This window comes from Ctenopharyngodon idella, chromosome 1 (assembly GCF_019924925.1).
Source record: "Ctenopharyngodon idella isolate HZGC_01 chromosome 1, HZGC01, whole genome shotgun sequence".
Taxonomy (NCBI): Eukaryota; Metazoa; Chordata; class Actinopteri; order Cypriniformes; family Xenocyprididae; genus Ctenopharyngodon; species Ctenopharyngodon idella.
Window position 1 is genome coordinate 41,002,173 of NC_067220.1, and position 20,131 is coordinate 41,022,303.

At 38.9% G+C, this 20,131-nt stretch overlaps 1 protein-coding gene across 4 annotated transcripts in view; it reads left to right on the top strand.

Moving 5' to 3' along the window:
• Positions 1 to 20,131, top strand: part of inpp4b (inositol polyphosphate-4-phosphatase type II B) — a 184,339-nt gene that overhangs the window by 16,404 nt on the left and 147,804 nt on the right. Inside the window, exon 1 of one of the 4 annotated variants that reach the window (XM_051909769.1) lies at positions 16,799 to 16,982. The exons of the other annotated variants lie outside the window; for them this stretch is intronic. The gene's annotated coding sequence lies outside the window, so the exon portion shown is untranslated. Of the gene's footprint in view, positions 1 to 16,798; positions 16,983 to 20,131 lie in introns of those variants that run through there. 4 annotated transcript variants of the gene reach the window in all.

Genomic DNA, 20,131 nt, shown 5'->3' on the forward strand with positions numbered 1-20,131 from the left:
AAAACATTGCACCATTTTGTGCTTTTCATCTTCAGAAAGATCTTTCTTCCTCCCCATATTGCATGAGAACTATGACTTGCTTAATAATGTGGAACAACCTCTTTAAGTAGGGTTTCCATTTACCTAAGAAGAGCTGGCAAACAATTTAACAAACCTGTCTGAGATTGATACCAGTTATCTAAAAAGATATAGAGAAATAAAACAAACACTTTCTTTGGAAAACTAATATCCGAATGTTTATTGTACTGAAATCCTACTGATATGTCACTTGCATAATAATTTGCGACAGTGTAGTGTTGCAGTTTTATGTTTCTCCAACTTCACGAAACGATCGCACCTTTAAATTTAGAATGATTAAATACATGTCTTTATTAATGAAGCCCAAGTAATATAATTTCACTTTTAGTTGTTTTGCTTTGATTCATGCTCAGTAGGCTAAGTTATCCTCAAGAGTCTTTGTAAGCCTGTAGTGTTGTTTGATGTTTCATAGTCATATCTGAAGTGTTTCGGTGTGTCTGGTTTGGAGGGATGAGTCCTAAGTGCTGTGGATGGAGACACATTTCAGTCCTGTCACCCGTTCCAGGGGTCATTGTGCTCCAGATGGTCCTGGATCTTCTGAGTTTGTGCCATCTCAGCTCCTCGTCTCAGCAGTTGGGTAGTTTATAGCTACTTTTAGCACCATTTTGTTGCCTCATTTAAAAAAACTTGCATAAATAAAAAGCGGAACTTACCGTTTAGCCAAAGCTTCTGAGTAGGAGCAGTGCTTCAAGTGTTTCTGTATCAGAGTAAGCTAATTATCTGAGTAGATATCATATATTGATACTTGTTGTTTGTTATATTATATCTGAAATGAATTTCAATCATGACAACTCTTATAGCCTTAGCATGCTATTGAATATGCCAGTGTTGATGTATTTGGTCTTGGCAGACTAGATCTGTTGCTGTAGATTATTGCTGCTGCAGAGCAAGTATGGACTTGCCACTGCTAATAGATACACAGACATGTTGCTGTGAGCATGTAAGATATGCTGCTGCTGCATAAATAGACACACATGAATCCTGTAGCAGATCTAGGCAGGTGGAGCTGGGGAGGTGGAGGGGTTCAGAGGAACTCTGATAGCGCACTGTAGGACTAGTTTACGGCAAACACTGAACCAGACTATTTAAATGTTGAGCAAGCAATCTCATTGGCTTCAGGATCAGCAGAGGCCAATCAGCTTGTGCCATGCGGTAATGATGTGATTGCTTGTAGATTGCATGTAAAAGACCTATTAGCCTATGTCATCTAGAGTTTCATGACTGAACTAGGTATTTATTACATTAATTTGTATCATAGGCCTACTCAAAACCATTGATATTCAAAAAGAGCAATCTAAAGTACAAGCTAATTTTAAAGTGCATGAGTGAACTGCAAAACAATTTCTTCTTAATGAGTTTTTAATTAGCCGTTTTTGACTTGGCCAAGATGAATTTACTTAAAGTAATAAGATATTAAGATTTGTTTTCATACATTGCATCTAGAATGTAACTATTTTTTCACTTGTTTTATCTTGCTTATACTGGAAACAAGTAATAAAATCTGTCAGAATAAAACAAAATACATGTGTTTTCAATATGCAATCTAATGAAAAACTTCTTTATATCTGTCCAGTTAATCTTGTTTTAAGTATTTTTAATTGGAAAATATTTATTTATTTAATTTACTTATCTATGTTTTATCTATTTTATTTATGTGTTTATTATATTTGTGGTTTTTTTTTACTTTTTGATAGAATTTTTCAGAAGGCTAAAGAATTTCTAGATCTTACAAGAGCAAAGAAGCGTGAAAATAAGGAGAACAAGCTGACAAAACTGTGGATTAATTAAATGTCTAACTTTTTGTTGCATTATTTTAACTAGAAAACAAGACAGAAGTACAACAATATGACTTCTTTATTCATTCTTGCTTTTTAATAGAAGTTTTAGAAGGCTATAGAGAATTACAGCAATAGAAGTACAACAAAAGGATTTTATTTTTTTTTTGATAGAAGTTTTTAGAAGTCTATGAATTTCTTGACCTTACTAGAGCAAAGAAATTGGAAAATAAACCAAAGTGGGCTGAACAAGCTGACAAAGCTGTGGATAAATTAAATGTGTAACTTTTTATTGCATTATTCCCAATTTCATTATCTTTTGCATTTCAACAGATTTTCAGTGTCAGATTTTTTAATCTAATTAGATGAACTTCACGTTATTCTCCTGGTGATTGTTGTCAAAGGATGACATAAAGCTCTTTTTCAAAGCCGTCAATGGAGAAAGACGCCCACATATGGTGTGGTTGCGTCACTTTTAGCGTTAGCAAACACTAACCCCATCATAGAGCTCTCTGAAGTTCACATCACACGCTCATGCTACTGTACATGTAGACCAGATCTGATCTGTTCAGAGCAGCATGAACACGAAACATCTGATTATCTCCAGAGACGTGACCTGTCAGAATCCATACATTTCTTTGACATCACATCTCATTTCATCATCCTGTTTGAAAATGATGTCGTCACGACTGCAGATGAAGAAGAACGTCAATTCCCATCCTTGCCCTGAAGGCGAGGCGTCTTTAATCCGGAGAGAAGCACAGATCAAAGCTGTACAAAGAGATAAAGATGAAACAAAGGCGGATCTGGAGCGAGACATCCGCATGTTTACACTAGCAGCTTCTGGATCTGTTTCAAACAAGGCACAGATAGTAGCCGCAGCCAGCATGAGTGAAGACAAGCACGCTGGTCTCCCACTGTGATATCCCAGCATCCCGTCTGCTTTTGGCCTGTAATCTAATGGTGTGCACCTGAAGACCTTCCCAGCATTCTCTGCAGGGAACCATCTATCCGTTTATGCGTGCAAGCAGCATACTGACTATCAGCACCTGCTCATCATGTGCAAGAAACAGCAAATGTGTGTTTTTCTGGCTCTGTTTCCGCCCAGTGCTACAAAAGACAGCAGGAAATCATTTATTTGCACAGCCTGTGTGTTTGGCATCCCTTTTTCAAGCATGCGCCTGTGTTTGTGTACTTGAGTTAACGAACAGACTTGTGGGTGGTCCCAATTTGAGGAAAAAAATGTATAAGCCAAAACATAACCAGTCACAGGTGAAGCGAATATCATTGATTATCTCCTAACAAGGCCACATATTAAGGTCTGGGTAAATTAGATGAAAAGCAAACAATCAGTTCTCATAATTATCATATTGGATGCAGGAGAAATGGGCAGGAATAAAGATCTGAGTGACCTTGACAAAGGCCAAATTGTTATGGCAAGACAACTGGGTCAGAGTATCTCTGAAATGACAAGGCTTGTGAGTTTCTCTCTGTCAGCAGAGGTGAGAATTTACCAGCAGCGGTCCGAGGAGGGACAAACCACAAACCGGCGACAGGGTGTTGGGTGCCTAAGGCTCATCGATGTACAAAGAAGCTATCCTGTCTGGTCCGATCTAACATAAGGTCTACTGTGGCACAAGTCACACAAAATTTTAATGATGGTGTGGCAAGCAGGGCGGGGCTGAGAGCTGTGGGAGCGGAGCAAGGATTGCTAATGAGCATCACCTGCACGCCACACCAGCCTAGAGTCTCACGGTAAGAGATCCGGAAGGATAAAAGGAGGAATGGCAATGGTGCAAGATGAGAGAGGACAAGGCCTGGACTTTACATTTTGTTTTATGTTTGTGTGGCAGTCATCTGTGATGGGCTGCTGCTTTCCTTTCCTTTTGTTGTTTGTTTATTTTGATCATTAAGGCTGATTTATACTTTTGCGTCAAGTGTACGCCGTAGCTATGGCGTAGGCTGTTTGTACCGCACGTAGCCAACGACGTAGCCTGACGTGAACCTCTTCAAAAATGTAACAACGCGTCAATTCTATGCGGACTGCAAGTGCTGTGATTGGTCTGCTAGAACCCCTCCCTCAATTCAAAAAACTGGCACGGAGCAATAGGAGAAGAGCGAGCTTTTTCAACTTCCATAGGAATGAAAAATGCTCTGTTTCAGGGGACACATACAGTCAAACTGCAACAAAAGTCGTTACCTATTTGCTGCTTCTATTTGTAAGCTTCTCTGACAAGGTACATGACAAGCTGCTGCTTCTTCGGCTTTTGCCTTGATACTCAACGGACACTGCCTACTAGTGGTCTGCATGCACATCGACGTGGACAACGACGCAGAAGTATAATTGAAAACAGATGCATAGCCTACGGCGCAGAGGCTCCGGCTTAGGCCTGACGCAGAAGTATAAATCAGCCTTTAGTTACTTTGAACGTTCTCCGGTTCCCGCCTCCTTCTTCCCTGAACTTTAAACCTTGTTACAGATGGTTATGGGAGGAATGTGTCACAACACACAGTGCATCACACTCTGCTGTTTAAGGGGTTGCATAGCCACAGACCAATCAGAGAGCCTATGACCAATCAGAGAGCCTGTCCACTGTTGAAAGAGCCTACAATGGGTAAGCGGGCGTCGGAACTGGACCTTGGAGCAGTGGGTTACCTGGTCCGATGAGTCCCATTTTCTTTAACACCACGTGGACGGCCATGTACGTGTGAGCTCTTTACCTGAGGAAGTGATGGCACCAGGATCACTGTGGGACGACGACAAGCCGGAGGAGGGAGTGTGATGTTCTGGGCAGTGTTCTGCTGGGAAACCCTGGGTGCGGCCATTCATGTGGACATATTTGACATTTGACTACCTAAACATTCTGTCAGACCAGGTACACTCTTTCATGACATGGTGTTCCCTGGTGGAAGTGGCTCTTTCAGCAGGGATAATGCACCTGCCACACTGCACACATTGATCAAGAATAGTTTAAGGAACATGATGAAGAGTTCAAGGTGTTGCCCTAGCCTCCAAATTCCCCAGATCTCAATCCAGTTGAGCATCTGTTGGATGTATTGGCAACATGCGGAGAACCAACAGCATATTAGGCTCATATTTTTGCTCACTGGTGTATATATATTTTGAGAGAGAGATATCTAAAGTTAGGTGACTGACGGATTGACGCTTAGCCTGTTAATTTTGATCATTTTACACCACCAAATGTTATTACTTTATTTTATATTTCTCGAGTTAGCAAACAGATTGTGGGCTTTGAATCATTGTATGCAATGTGTACAGTAGAAGACCTCTTTTGCACTTCTGTTCCATATATACTATATATAGATCTCACATTTTTCTGTAATTAATCGCAATTAATCATATATAACATTAAAAATTGTAATATATTTTTATATTGTACTGCATAAGTTCACAAATCTACAAATTAATGTAGATACAGCATATTCTATGACGCCAACATTTTACATACCAGTGAAATTTTACATTTTTAAAGAAAACAGTCAGTAGTGAAATTAGAACAGATAAACAAATGACAAGCGATAGCACAAATAAATACAACAGAACAAAAATACAAATCAAATAAATGGTGCTTTTTAGATTTTAGACACTGCGCAAACAATGATGTTGCCAAGATAAATTTCCTTAAATTTCTTTAGAGCATAAGACATTAAAACTTTCATTTTATTTGAGTTAGCAAACGTTTTGTGGGTGGTCTGTGGATACTTTGAATCACTATGAATGCTGCATGATTCAATACAGTTTAAGCAATGTGTACAGTAGAAGTCCCTTCAGGTCTTACGGATGATTCGTCATGTTCCTGACACACTGTACCGTCTCTCTCACCTTCCTGAAGGAGTGACTCAAGTGTCATGGCTCTCCTCTCCCGTAGGACTCTTCTCATTTTTGCCGATCTGATGTTGTCTGCATTCATTGTACGCATTCAAGCAGAGGATGATGTACGGGAGGCAGCCGGATGAATACAGACTACGATGCTGCAGACTGAATATAGTTATAGCAGCATCATAGAACTTTACAATAGAGCAGTAGTGAGATATTTGAATTGGCTGTTTGCCAAATTCAATCACTGACATATTTTATTTTTGCCAACTGTTTACACTTTCTCTTATAAAAATGTAAAGTATTTTGTATATATATTGGAGGCAGGTGGTATTAGGGAGATTGTCATCATAGAATTATAAAGAGCATTTTATTAGATCATAATATGCTCTTACGTGCAGAATGAGTCTTCAATATTTTTGGTCCTTGAAGAGAAAGACTGTACATTTTAAATGTTAATATTTGCCTTATTTCAAATATATTAGCCTCAAAGCTAAAAAATGTCAGTTTATATTTCATGAGGTCTTAAAGAAACTAGCATTTGCTGGTGGGTTGTAGGTCTATTTTTTCATCTTTTAATTTATTTTTTATTTTATTTTACAGTGATTTTTTTAGAACAGCTGTTTGAACTGAAGCACATCAGTATGTGATATACCTGCGGAGATTAGCATGGCACCAGTGGCATCTGAACCGGCTCCAGTAACAGGTGAACGGCCTGTCAGAGATTCCCAAGACGATCAGAGGAGGGTCAATGGAAGCAATTACAGCAGCGATGACTGCCGGGATCGGCTTTGGTTGCGCTCCGGTTTTCGGCACTGACCCTCGCGCAGGTGCTCCACGCTGATAACGCCGCCCTGTCAATCTAAATGAAAAGCCACCTCTCCCTCTTCACCACCCCTGCGCTCAGTCCTTCTCCAGTTATATTTGTATTTTAAGGCTGGAAAGAGAAGCAAAGGGCTTTAATAAAAGACCAGGACGAAGGGTTGACAAGTGAAGAGATTTCGGATGACTGCAGAGTGGTGTTTGTATTTCCTGCACGCTTCGGCCAGTGTGTGTGTGTGTGTGTGATAGACAGACAGAGAGATCATTAAGATGTCCCGGGCCACACACCATGTTGATTAGTGTGTTGTTCAGCGACAAGCATGGCGTCATTTCAAAACAGTCCTTGAAATATCCGAACTCAGCTGAAAGGGAATGCTTTATGAGCACGCATTTCTCATTCCCGGCTGCCAGAGTAATTCCGTGGCCGTCGCATTATCGCTCATTTGTTTATGCTAATTTTATGTTAATGCTCTGTCATTCAAAGGATTCTGGTGGAAGAAAATGGCACCGCGGCCGCTGGTTGCCGAGCGCTGCATGTACTCGTGTTTGTACGTGTGGAATCATTTCATATTCTATCATATTTCTCTGCCAGACCAATGACATGTTGTAAGATGACGAAGGGCCTGGGCTTCCGGTGAATTTCGTCTTAATTGTTCATGCCTTTATCTTGACAGGGTTTTCTACCTTCGTGGAGTAGTTTAAACCATTTCACTGTCATTATTTATTGATTTTCATGAATGTTTTAATTTGAGAGTGAGTTATGGCTTCAGGCAATTCAGCATACAAAGGAATCATATGGCTTCAGAAGATCTGTCTGGCATAAACCAGAGGGTTTCAAACTTGTCAGGGACCCCCGGATATGATGATTATGTTACTGCAAAAATATAAAGGCATCTATACATTTTAAAGTTAAAAAATTATGTAAATTGCACAAGACAGGTTTTGCATTAACTTTTAAATCTAATTATAAAATTATTACTCCAATTCATTTTTGAAATATAATCATTTACACAGTTACTGTCATAACTTGTTTTCATGACAAATTTATTTAAACATGTATTAAATAATTAAGACATTACTAACAGGTTAAGTAAATATAATGAATATATAAGCTAATATAGTGCATATATTTAGTGAAATGCTCCATTTAGAGTTCATTTCTCTAGTGAACTATCATGCTGTGGACACTAAATGACTTGCCTGAGGTAAATGTAATGCTACGTGAGATATTATTCTCAAACTGTTATATTGATGTCTTTCTGCATTTGAAACACTGGTTGAGAGATTACATGTAAACATATCTATGCACAGATTGTCTGTTCTTCTTCTTCTGCACTTTTTCCTGTTGTGGGAGTTAGTAAACATCGTTGACAGAAGACAGACCTACTGTGAGCTGCGAAGTTAGGGGCTTTCGCACTGGAGGAACCTTTTCATAGTTCCTAGAACTATTGGCTGAAGTACTCGGATTTTGCCATGTTCGCACCACTGGAACTAGGATTGATGTTGTAGTAACTCCTTTTGGGGTAACTAAATTAGTTACCAATTACTTCAGAGTAGGGTCTTAACCAGCACTATAGGAACTATCAGTGATATGAGCGTACGTTGATTGGTGTCAAAGACATGGCATGCGGCATTTTTTAAAAGCTGTGTAAACATATTTACTTCACGAACATGGAAAACAGCGACATTTACCTGTTGTCTGCAGAGTTGTGTTCTTTTCTCCGTCTTGATGATATGTAATACTGAAAGTTGTCATTGGAGATTTCGTCTCTTAGCCCCACTTTTTGCTCTTTCAGTCTCGTAAATTATGAATTTACATTTCATCTCTGTTATCACGAAACCCATCTACCGGTTTTTAGCATTGGTAAATGCAACGCTTAAAGACGCCACTGTTGGCCACTTCAGAGGTCCCATTCCCGGTGCGAAGACAACCAGGAACACGGCCCGGGTAAGAAATGAGTTCCCAGGGATCTATCCTAGTGTCTAGTTCCTATAACTAAGTTCCTAGAACTATTCAGTGCGAAAGCCCCTGTTGTTAATCAATGGTATTTGCTCCTGCTGAAGCCGTCAGCCTGCATGTTCAACAGTGGAATTCCTGGTATAAAAAAAAAAAAAAAAACTACATTACCCATGATGCTGTACAGAAAATCCCACCAATTAGAGAGTCGAAAAAAGCAGGACGTGCCAAAATAGCTCTTTAGCTCCGCCCACTCCCATGAAGCAATGTGAATGATGTAATCGAGCCGATCTCTATGCTTTCAAAATACTTAAAGGGTTAGTTCACCCAAAAATGAAAATTCTGTCATTAACTACTCACCCTTGTGTAGTTCCACACCCGTAAGACCTTCGTTCATCTTCAGAACACAAATTAAGATATTTTTCATAAAATCCGATGGCTCAGTGAAGCCTCCATTGACGACAAGACAATTAACACTATCAGATGCCCAGAAAGCTACTTAAGACATATTTAAAACAGTTCATGTGACTACAGTGGCTCAACCTTAATGTTTTGAAGCGACGAGAATACTTTTGTGCACCAAAAAAAACAAAACAATGACTTTATTCAACAATATCTAATAATGGGTGATTTCAAAACACTGCTTCATGAAGCTTCAAAGCTTTATCAATCTTTTGTTTAGAATCAGTGGTTCGGAACGCTTATCAAACTGCCAAAGTTACTCCCCCCAGTGGTGAACCATTGAAATTTTGAAACACTTATGACGTAACGAAGCCTCGTTTAAAGAAATCACGTGACTTTGGCAGTTTGATACATGCTCCGAACCACTGATTCGAAACAAAAGATTCGTAAAGCTTCGAAGCTTGAACCACTGTGGTCACATGAACTGTTTTAAATATGTCTTTAGTAGCTTTCTGGGCATTGAAAGTGTTAATTGTCTTGCTGGCCTTACTGAGCCATCAAATTTTATGAAAAATATCTTAATTTGTGTTCCGAAGATGAACAAAGGTCTTATGGATGTGAAACAACATGAGGGTGAGTAAATAATGACAGAATTTTAATTTTTGGGTGAACTAACCCTTTAAATGTTTGTGTGTATGTGTGTATATAAGTACACAGTCTTGTACCTTTGTCTTTTTGTCTGATTTCCAAAAACATTTTTTGCTTTAAATCAAAGTATGTATTGTTGTGATTCACCTCGTAGCTGATTGGTTTGGTTCATGGCTTATAACCCTTTCTAACAAAGACTTTTTTGACATCCCTATGGGAAAAATGAATGAAAAAAATACGTGCTGAAAAAGGGGGCGGGCACTAATGCACTCTGTAGGGGTCCATGGACATTAGTTTTGAATCTTCTGGTATAAAGTACTTTTATGGTGTTTTTTTTTTTCTTTCCCTTTTTTGGGCTTGACAGATGTGGTCACTATGATCTTTTGTTTGGGTGTGGAACACAAGAGCAAGTAAATGACAGATTCTTTTTGGCTGAACTATTCCTTTTATAAAAGCTTCCCCTCTGAGCGGTAATCACTGAACGGCCAGTAAACACTGTCTCCATGAAGCTGTGGAGGTGAAGAGTGATGAATTAGGTTGTTAATACAGTGCCATTGTAAACGGTCGCAGGGTTTTATACAGCGCTGAATATTAATAGCGATTTGGATGTCTGCTTCTTGATTTTATAGCGGTGGAAAGTGGCAAAGCGCCAGAACGTGAGCAAACTTGGCTGACTGGTTGTTAGACAAATGAAGCAGTCAAATAAAAGAAAGCAGCTGCTGAATTTTACGTGCAGACGGGAGTTAGTGAGAGGTGGCTTTGCGGCATCTGTTGTTTTAGCGCCGTGTGAAGTCTGTCACAGTTATAAAAGTGCCGAGGCGCCATGACAAGGGTGGGTAAGATAATATGGATGTGGCATTTGGGAACAACTCAAGGAGCCTTAAAGAAGCATGATGGAGTTCCATCATAGTCTGGCATAATGCAGCAAGCCAATTATTCTTGTATATACTGTAGCAATGATAAAATGATAAAAAGTGCATAACAAAACGACAAAAAATTAACATGAATCATTTAAAATATGAATAAAACTAAAATAGCACTGGTTGCCACTTGATGTCCAAAGTAGAGTCTGTGTCCTGAAGTAAAAGCCGACTCTTTTAGGGAAGCAAGCGCTTCTGTCAGGTATTGATGGACCCGTCTGGAGGTGCTGTGGTTTAGTCAAACATCACAAATCTTTTTAGAAACTCATTCTTCAGTCGTGCTCTTAACTGCTCCAGTCATCCCTTCCCTTTATAATCCCATTCCAGGTTCTACAAGATGGGATTTGTCCAGATCAATTTTGTAATGCGTTTTTTATTTTGAAATGTAATTAAGGTGGTCTCTCTTCTACCTCCCACTGATCACTGATTCATATTCTGTCACCTGGTTGTGCAGATTTGTATTAGTGGGTCAAGGGTGAGTTCAGTGCTTGGCTACCTCTAATCTCTCAATGTAAAACTGGCTTACTGTTACTTTAATATCCATGGAATTCGGCTCATGGCAGCTTTCTTTTGAAGTAGGGGTTATTCCACTGCTCAAACAGCCTCAGCCTTAGAGTTTGTTCAAGGTCCACCTGATGCGTTTTACACAGGCAGCACTTACCAAAATCTCTGATCTGATTGTGTTTACAAATCTTCTGGGATTCAGGGTCGCAGGATCAGTGCTTTTGAGAAAGAACAGAATTTGATTGCTCTATTTTATTTTTTTATTTTATTTTATTCCTGTCCTTGCACCGGTGCAGGCATTTTAAATTTAATTTTCTTTTATTTTTTATTTTTCCTTTCCTTGCACTGGGACAGGTTTTTGCATATGGACCTTACAGGGTAATCATTTCCTTAATCCATTGAATATCAAAGTCAGGAGAGGATCTTAAATCATTTATAATTGTGACATTATAAATTAGCTATAAAAATAAATCCATGTACGTCAATTCAGTATAAACTGAGTAACACGCCTCTCACATACAGCTGCTGATTTTCTTCATCAGATGTTTTAAAATTGACACACCAGGTGTCAAAACAACTTGTCTTACCATGTGCAATAACACTAATAATATCTACCAAGATTTTATGCTTGGCATATGCATGTGTTGACAGCATTGTTTTTTTTTTTTCTGGTCACAAGCATTATACAGACGGATACGTTTTTTAAAGGGGTCCTAATATGCTTTTTCACTTTTTCAACATTAGTTAGTCTGTAATGTTGCTGTTTGAGTATAAAAAAGATCTGCAAGGTTACAAAGCTCAAAGTTCACTCAAAAGGGAGAAATCTTATTTAACAGAATCCACTTTTCAAGAGCTACAACAAATGACTCATTTGGACTACAGCACACTTTTTCTATTCTTGTGAAGTCACAATGCTACTCATTTAAATAATCTCCGCCCATGGAATATGTTCTGTTGTGCTTTCTAGTAACAGTTCCAACCTTATATTGTTGCTACGATGTAAACAAATGGCGAAGCTGTTTGCCTAGCCTGCTAGCTAACATTACAGTGTTGATATAGTGTTTAGTGTAGCATTTGTAAAATTTGAGATTTTTTAAGATTGTTCACCGCCCCTCTGGAAAATTAAGCATTGTTTTGTGATCGATTACAGTTTTGTATTCAGGGCCGGTGGAAGCACTGGGCAAACTGGGAAATTGCCCAGAGCACCAGACCACTAGAGGGCGCCACACGATGAAGAGCACGATCGACAAAGTCTTTTCTGGGAGTTTGATTGACAGCCAAACTAACCAATCATAACACTGAATCCGCCGTTATGTCCGACAAAGCAGTCAGGAGAGTTAGTAGATTAACGTCGGTGGACTTGAACTTGAAAAATGGTGTACTGACATCTTTCCGTGGTTGAACCAACATTCCTTCTGATGTTCAGTCATGTTTATTTGATGCTATAAATTAACTAGTAGGAAGAGATGATCGGTTCACGAGCCGTTTGAACTGAGGCACTACCTGTCTCGACACATTAAAGTGCCACAAAGTGGTATTTATTGTTTACATTTCTTTAAAAATTACAAAATTTGAAATTTGAAACTTTGTTTCAACCTGCACTCTCTTCTCTGTCGACGCGTTGTCAGTGTTCTCTTTGCTCCGTGATGTATTTTTCACTCAGTGAGAACATGACGTGTGGTACGGGAGCGGCATGGCTTGTCGGACATAGCAACAGTAACTAAAGGGGGCGGGTCTTTGCGAACGGTCAAATTGAGCACCAAATCTATCACAAATTGGATTACTCCAAGATAGTTGAAGAGTTTGCAGCAGCCCAAGCAAGAAAGGTCCTCTTTTAAATTGCGAGTAAACTGTATTAATTCATTTCTCCTGTCTTAAGTCATCAGTAGGGGTCAATATGATAAATTGGCATTTTTTTCTCTTAAAAATTTGAACGTGGGGGCGGCATATTCGTATTTTGCCCAGAGTGCTGGATTGTCTTCCCCCGGCCCTGTTTGTATTACCATAGTTTTACGACAAATATCATGATTAAATGGTGTATAACATTGTATCTAAAATGTTGAAGAAAATTACAAAACAAAAAGCATACCACTCTGAAATGTCCTGTGAAATCTGTTCTGCACGATCCTTTTGTTCGTTAACATTTTCAGGGTCTGAATGTTGCTCGTATTGGATTCAAATTGATGCCATCCTTAATATTTACACCTGAGCAGATGAAACTCGTGGTTGTGGTAAGGGGCTTGGCATTTCCTGACTAACCGATCACAGGAAATTTCGCATTTTGGAAGGAAGGCCTTCATTAAACCAGAAACGCTGTGTTTGAGACAGACGGAAGAGAGGTGCTGTAATAATGGAAAATATGTGAAAAATAATGCGTTTTCTGAACAATCAAGCATGAAAACCTATTCTAGTACACCCCAAAAACAAAACCATGACTTCGTAAAAGGGAATAATAGGACCCCTTTAAAGTTTGAGTTGCAATTACTCATCTGTGATTTGATGTACTCATTTGGACAGATTGGCATCTTTGTAGTTAATGTTAAGGCTCATTGTGGGTGTAAGGTCTAGTGCTTATGTAGGCAGCATTTTAAATCACAAAGGCTGTTTTCAAAAGGTAGGCAGCATAATTTAACAAGCTCACTGAAAAATCCATTCAGACAAAGTGAGAAATGTTGATTTGTAAATCACCCAATACCAAAAAGTATTGCTAAAACAGATCTAATAAAAACTAGTATGCATCATTTTTAGACTATTTTACCTTATGTTTGAGTATGCTGTGTATTTTTATGGTTAGAGTATTGCGTCATATGCGTATCAACATGCTAATGCCAAATTACGGATCAGATGTGAATCTCCTGTTTGCTTCACGAGACGTGTATTTCTATGTTGCCGTATATGTGGTGTGTTCCATTTCAGTCATGTTGCCTATGTAGGCAGCTCACTAGATTTTAGAACAGAGCCACAGCACTTCCTTAATTGGACTTCCTGCATGTCAAAGAGACGCAGCATGATAGTGTCACCCGGAGGCTTGTGTGTTTGATGGCTCTTTCCTGACCAGCATCAATAGCGATCCCCCCTCCCCACACACACTGTTGCTTGGGTTATTTGAGGTGCATTCATTCAAGTGTATGACTGCGTGTTTGAGTGACTGTAAAATGACCTTGTGCTTAAAGTCTTCAAAGTTAAAGCGTATCACAGAGTTACTACAGATGTGTCAACCAGCCAGAAGCCAATCTGTTGATGTTGGTCAGCCAAATGTTATTTCTCATCGAGTGTAGTTCTGTGAAACTTTACACTGTGCTGTTTGTGATCTCTCTGCACTCGCTCTGAGATGATCAAGCCTGTGCATCTTCGTGTCATTGTCATTTTTATCTGCGAGCCACCCACCTGCATGCTTCAAAGAGACAGGAAGACGAGGAACGGGCAGAGGTGCGATTGTGAAACAAACTTATCAGTTTCTGTGACACACAGTATGTAAGTGAGTGAGATAAGAACCCTCAAACTCTGACCTTTGACCTCTGAACCAAACAGCCTCTAACTGATTTAATCATCTTGCCACGCTCCTGTTCTTAGAAGTGATATAATGAATGCTGTACCTACAACATAACAATATAAACTGCAGATAAAACATAGATTGAATAAAGATAGAACTAAGATTTTAGATTGAAAGCAGAACAGTTATATTAACCATATATTGGTTGCATGTATATATATATATATATATATATATATACCAATCAGGCATAACATTATGATCACTGACAGGTGAAGTGAATAACACTGATCATCTCTTCATCTCGGCACCTGTTAGTGGGTGGGATATATTAAGCAGCAAGTGAACGTTTTGTCCTCAAAGTTGATGTTAGAAGCAGGGAAAATGGGCAAGCGTAAGGATTTGAGCGAGTTTGACAAGGGCCAAATTGTGATGGCTAGACGACTGGGTCAGAGCATCTCCAAAACTGCAGCTCTTGTGGGGTGTTCCTGGTCTGCAGTGGTCAGTATCTATCAAAAGTGATCCAAGGAAGGAACAGTGGTGAACCGGCGACAGGGTCATGGGTGGCCAAGGCTCATTGATGCACGTGGGGAGCGAAGGCTGGCCCGATCCAACAGATGAGCTACTGTAGCTCAAATTGCTCAAAAAGTTAATGCTGGTTCTGATAGTGTGATGCTTTGGGCAATGTTCTGCTGGGAAACCTTGGGTCCTGCCATCCATGTGGATGTTACTTTGACACGTACCACCTACCTAAGCATTGTACACCCTTTCATGGAAACGGTATTCCCTGGTGGCTGTGGCCTCTTTCAGCAGGATAATGCACCCTGCCACAAAACAAAAATGGAATGGTTTGAGGAGAACAACCACGAGTTTGAGGTGTTAACTTGGCCTCCGAATTCCCAAGATCTCAACCCAATCAAGCATCTGTGGGATGTGCTGAACAAACAAGTCCGATCCATGGAAGCCCCACCTCGCAACTTACAGGACTTAAAGGATCTGCTGCTAACATCTTGGTGCCAGATACCACAGCACACCTTCAGGGGTCTAGTGGAGCCCATGCCTCAACGGGTCAGGGCTGTTTTGGCAACAAAGCAACCATCACAATATTAGGAAGGTGGTCATAATGTTATGCCTAATTGGTGTGTGTATATATATATATATATATATATATATATATATATATATATATATATATATATATATATATATATATATATATAATGTGGCATGAGGTGACTCAAAGTTCAGTTTGATTAGCTCTGTGGGATCACCAGGACCCTTCGAGGTCTGGCACTGGAGTGGGACTTCCAGCCGGGGACTCGATTCTGATCAGTCAGTTGTGTCATTCTGCAGTGAAGTATTTCTGTATAATGATGTTAAACTGCCTAATTGACTGATTTTCTACATAGCTGTGCTAGGTTTATGTCTTTCATGTCACTCTGCGGTCTCTTTCTTCCAGCATAATAGTTTCAACTCAAATCAATATTGTCCATTTATTTATTTATTTGGTAAGAAGAAGAAGCAGTGAGCAGGATAATGTACAGTCAGAGGGATGTTATGGCGAAATAAAGCCCTTTAGGGTGAGACCAGATTAATCCTGATCAGCCTGTCAGAGTTTGTTTTGTGATAATGACCTGCTGATTACATCATCCCTCACTGATCTACCCATGAGCTCTGTGGTTATAGTGTCTATCTCATCTTCAGAAGATCACTGAATAATGAAACAATGATGAACAATAGGTTGTGTGCAGTTCATGCATTTCCCATCATTTAGTTCATTGTGCTTTACATTTTACTTCCAATATTAAATAGGATGTAGAATTGTAATGCTATGAAATTCACTACTGTAACACATTTCATTTTCAGTATTGCACATAACCATGTTGTCATCATACAACATATGGGAAATTTCCAGAAACAGTAGCTAATATATATAATTAATATATATATATATATATATATATATATGAGTATTTATGTATATTTTATCATATTGTATATTATATTAATATTTACTAGTTATACTAGTTATTATATTATTAAATGTATTAAAATATATATTAATTTTAAAGTCAGTGTATATTTTTATAAAGTGACGACAATGTGTAATTTTTTTTAAAAAATCCACTTTGAAGGCTGATCATTGTTTTGACGCTATTGAATTTTATCTAGTGAAATGTTTAATCAGAAAAATATTTTGAAAATGTGTTTTGTCTGTGTTTAAGATAATGAAATTCCATTGAATTCATGAATTCTTCCTGTTCATGAGTTGGAAGGGAGCCAGTTCTTAAATTTTGACTTGTTCATCGCTGGCTGTTGTAATTGGCTTGTAATGGTCATGTGGAGGTTTGGGGCGAGCATGGGCACGTTGTGGAATGACTCTACACAACTGTTTTTTTCTTGTGTTAAGAGTTGTTCACTCACTTGTGTTTTAGTGCATGGAGTAAGTCTGATCAAGGATAAATCTACTGTATGATGCTTTAATTCAAAGGCCCGTTGCTGTTTATGAAGTTAAGAAGCATTATTGGGTCTGAAGCTCAAGTCGGTAGGTCACTCTTCATGTGTTTGTGCTGAATCATTTTGTTGCAATCTCTATACCATACTTGGTTAGTTGCTAACCATACTAACCATGCTCAGTAGAAGGTGTGTGCAAGCTGTGTTTCTCTGTTGAGTTGTAGACTTATATGTATACATGTATTAAGTAAATACAACCAGACCTTCAAGAGAAAGTGCACATACTCACATGACCCCACTGTTGCTTAATTGTCAAGATGTTAGTCTAGACAACATTATACTATATAAGAGCTTATGACTGTTTCTGTCCATGTGTCATGTTCAGTTACATCAGGTCATGAAGAGAAGTTCAGTCTCAATTGCTCATGCAGTATGTTGGTAGTAAACAAATTCCTACAGCATCTGAAGTATGCTCTTTGAACTCAAAGATGCGTTATCATTGTAGTATACCTGAATTTAGTTATTATGACTCTGTGTGTATGTGTGTGTGTTTTAAAAGTTGCTTTCAGTTTAAAGGCTGTTTACAGTAAAAGACAAAGCAGACTGAATTGACCAGATTAATCTTAAACAAACATGCCGGTATTGAAATTCTAGGCCTAGTGATGTGTGACTCACAGATATTAAATATCGGTTACATTTTATTTCGATGGTTCACTTTAGACACTCTACTTATATATGCAACTACATGTCAAATAAGTCTCATTATAGTTAGGTGAGGGTTAAGTGTTATGGTTCGGATTAGTAGAATAATTTGACATGTAGTTGAAAAGTTACTTATAGTTAGAATGTCTAAAGTGGATTTTTTAAATAAAGTGTTACCCAGATATCTGTATTACCCAGATGCTGTTGAAGCGACTGTCGAGCGCAGAAATTAAGAAGTTATTTTTTAATAATGTAATGTAAATTTGTCATCATGCAGTTCCAGTAGTGTAAAGGCTGATTTATACTTCTGCGTCAGACCTACGCTGGAGCCTCTGTGCCGTAGGCTATGCGCCTGTTTTCATGTATGCTTCTGCGTCGTTGTCCACGTCGATGTGCATGTAGACCACTAGGAAGCAGTCTCCGCGGTCATGTTGAGGATCAAGGCAAAAGCCGAAGAAGAAGCAGCTTGTCATGTACGTTGTCAGAGAAGCTTATAGGCAAATAGGTAACAACCTTTGTTGCAGTTTGACTGTATGTGTCCCCTGAAACAGAGCATTTTTTCATTCATATGGAAGTTGAAAATGCTCGCCTTTTCTGATTGCTCCGCGCCAGTTTTTTGACCTGAGGGAGGGGTTCTAGCAGACCAATCAGAGCGCTTGCGGTCTGCGTAGAATTGATGCGTTGTTACATTTTTGAAGAGGTGCACGTCAGGCTACGTCGTAGGCTACGCATGCTACACACAGCCTACGTAGTAGCTACGGCGTACACTCGACGCAGAAGTATAAATCAGCCTTAAGAGGTTATGTAACAGTTTTGTGCCGCCAGACATTTGATCATCAGACTGTACTGAATAAGCAGCTTATATTGGTTTAGACCCGTCCACTTAGACCAGAGGAGACAGTTTGATTGACATACATAGTGGCTAATCACAGTTTGTTTTGCTTTTACATGCAGTTTTCAATGTCAGTCGACAGTCATTGGTTTCTTTCATGTCCAGTGGGGTTTGTTAAACTCATATTAGATAAAGATGAGCAATTTGCAAATTTTTTTAAACATAATAAAAAAAAAATCTTAACTTGCATTAATTTATCAATAAATTTCTATTTTTGAATTTTGGGAGCGCTCTCTTAGCAGCTGCTGCAGACGATACACTACCGTTGCAACAGGTTCATGTACGGTAAACCAAGCTAATGTTGGTGTGAAACCTCAGTGTGAAGATGTAAGCTGCACTGAAAGATGTGTGTAGTATTTTTTTGTCTGAAGACACTAAGCCCTGACCAGTCTGCGAAGTTTTATCTATTTTGTTTTGACATCGCATCAAAGATAACTACAATAATGTAGCTTTTATTTGTTACTACTAACATTGTTCACATATTATTAATATTCACCTTCTTTTCAGACCATTAGTCATCAAATTATCTGTAAACACTGAAGCTGTCATAATAAAGGAGGTGCAGGTTTAGCTAAAAAAAAAGTGAGCTGAAAAACCAGCTCCCTCACAGATCATCATTTCAAGGTCATCACGATTCAAACGTGACCAAAAGTGGTGTTGCCTGAGTGGTTAAGTTGTTTACTCTAATTAGTCCATCCATTTTCACTAGTTTGACCTATTTAGACTGATTTTCAGGCTGTATGATCGTATTGACAGGGTAATCAGCCAATCACAGGCACTTCCTCCTCTCATGTGACCCTGCACTGGTATTTTTCCACTACATTTGCCACTGTAACATTAATAATAATTTATTAGTCTTAATCCCGACCTATTTCAAAGAAAATAAGCAATGCAGTAAACCCAGAAATCACTTTGTTCTGTACAGACTCTTTTCATAGACTGTGATGGCACGTTTCCACACTTATTATTATGCTTTTTCGTATATATTACCTTTCATGCAGTGTGTAATATAGCTGTTTGTTAATGTAAAAGTCTGCAAAGTTTTAAAGATCAAAGAGCACGACAAATAAAGTTATTGTCTCCTAAAAGAAAGAATCAATTCTGAACTGCTGAAATGAGTCTTCAGTAATTCCAGCCTTACTTCCTGTTACTTCCTGTTAGGTTTGTAACACATTTGCATAATGCCAGTCTATGGTCTTCATAGGCTGCCCGTGAAGAACGTCTACTTTGACCCTCAAACACTGTAAAAGATGTAGCTGAGGCTAGAAGAGTTTAGTTTGTGTTGTCAACATGTCGCGTAGATGCTCTTTTCTGCAATGCAAAAGCAAATCCACTTTTCATGCACTTACAAAGTATGAAGACTCGAGCTCTAATTGATATGGTAAACCGACGCCATTGTTACCATTTGTATCACTGTGTATCAAACGCTGAGGAAAATTTGGAGTTCAAATTCAGATACGGTAATGGGCATTTGGTATTCGATATGCGCTGTAAGCGCTCGACCAATCACAACAGACTGGGCCATCTGACCAATCAGAGCAGTCTTGTGGAAAGGAGGGGTTTAGAGAAACCCAATCCTTCATCAAACTGTTTCAGACACTGTGAGAAAAGAGCTGATGCTGCCATGTTTATTATGTAAAAATGTG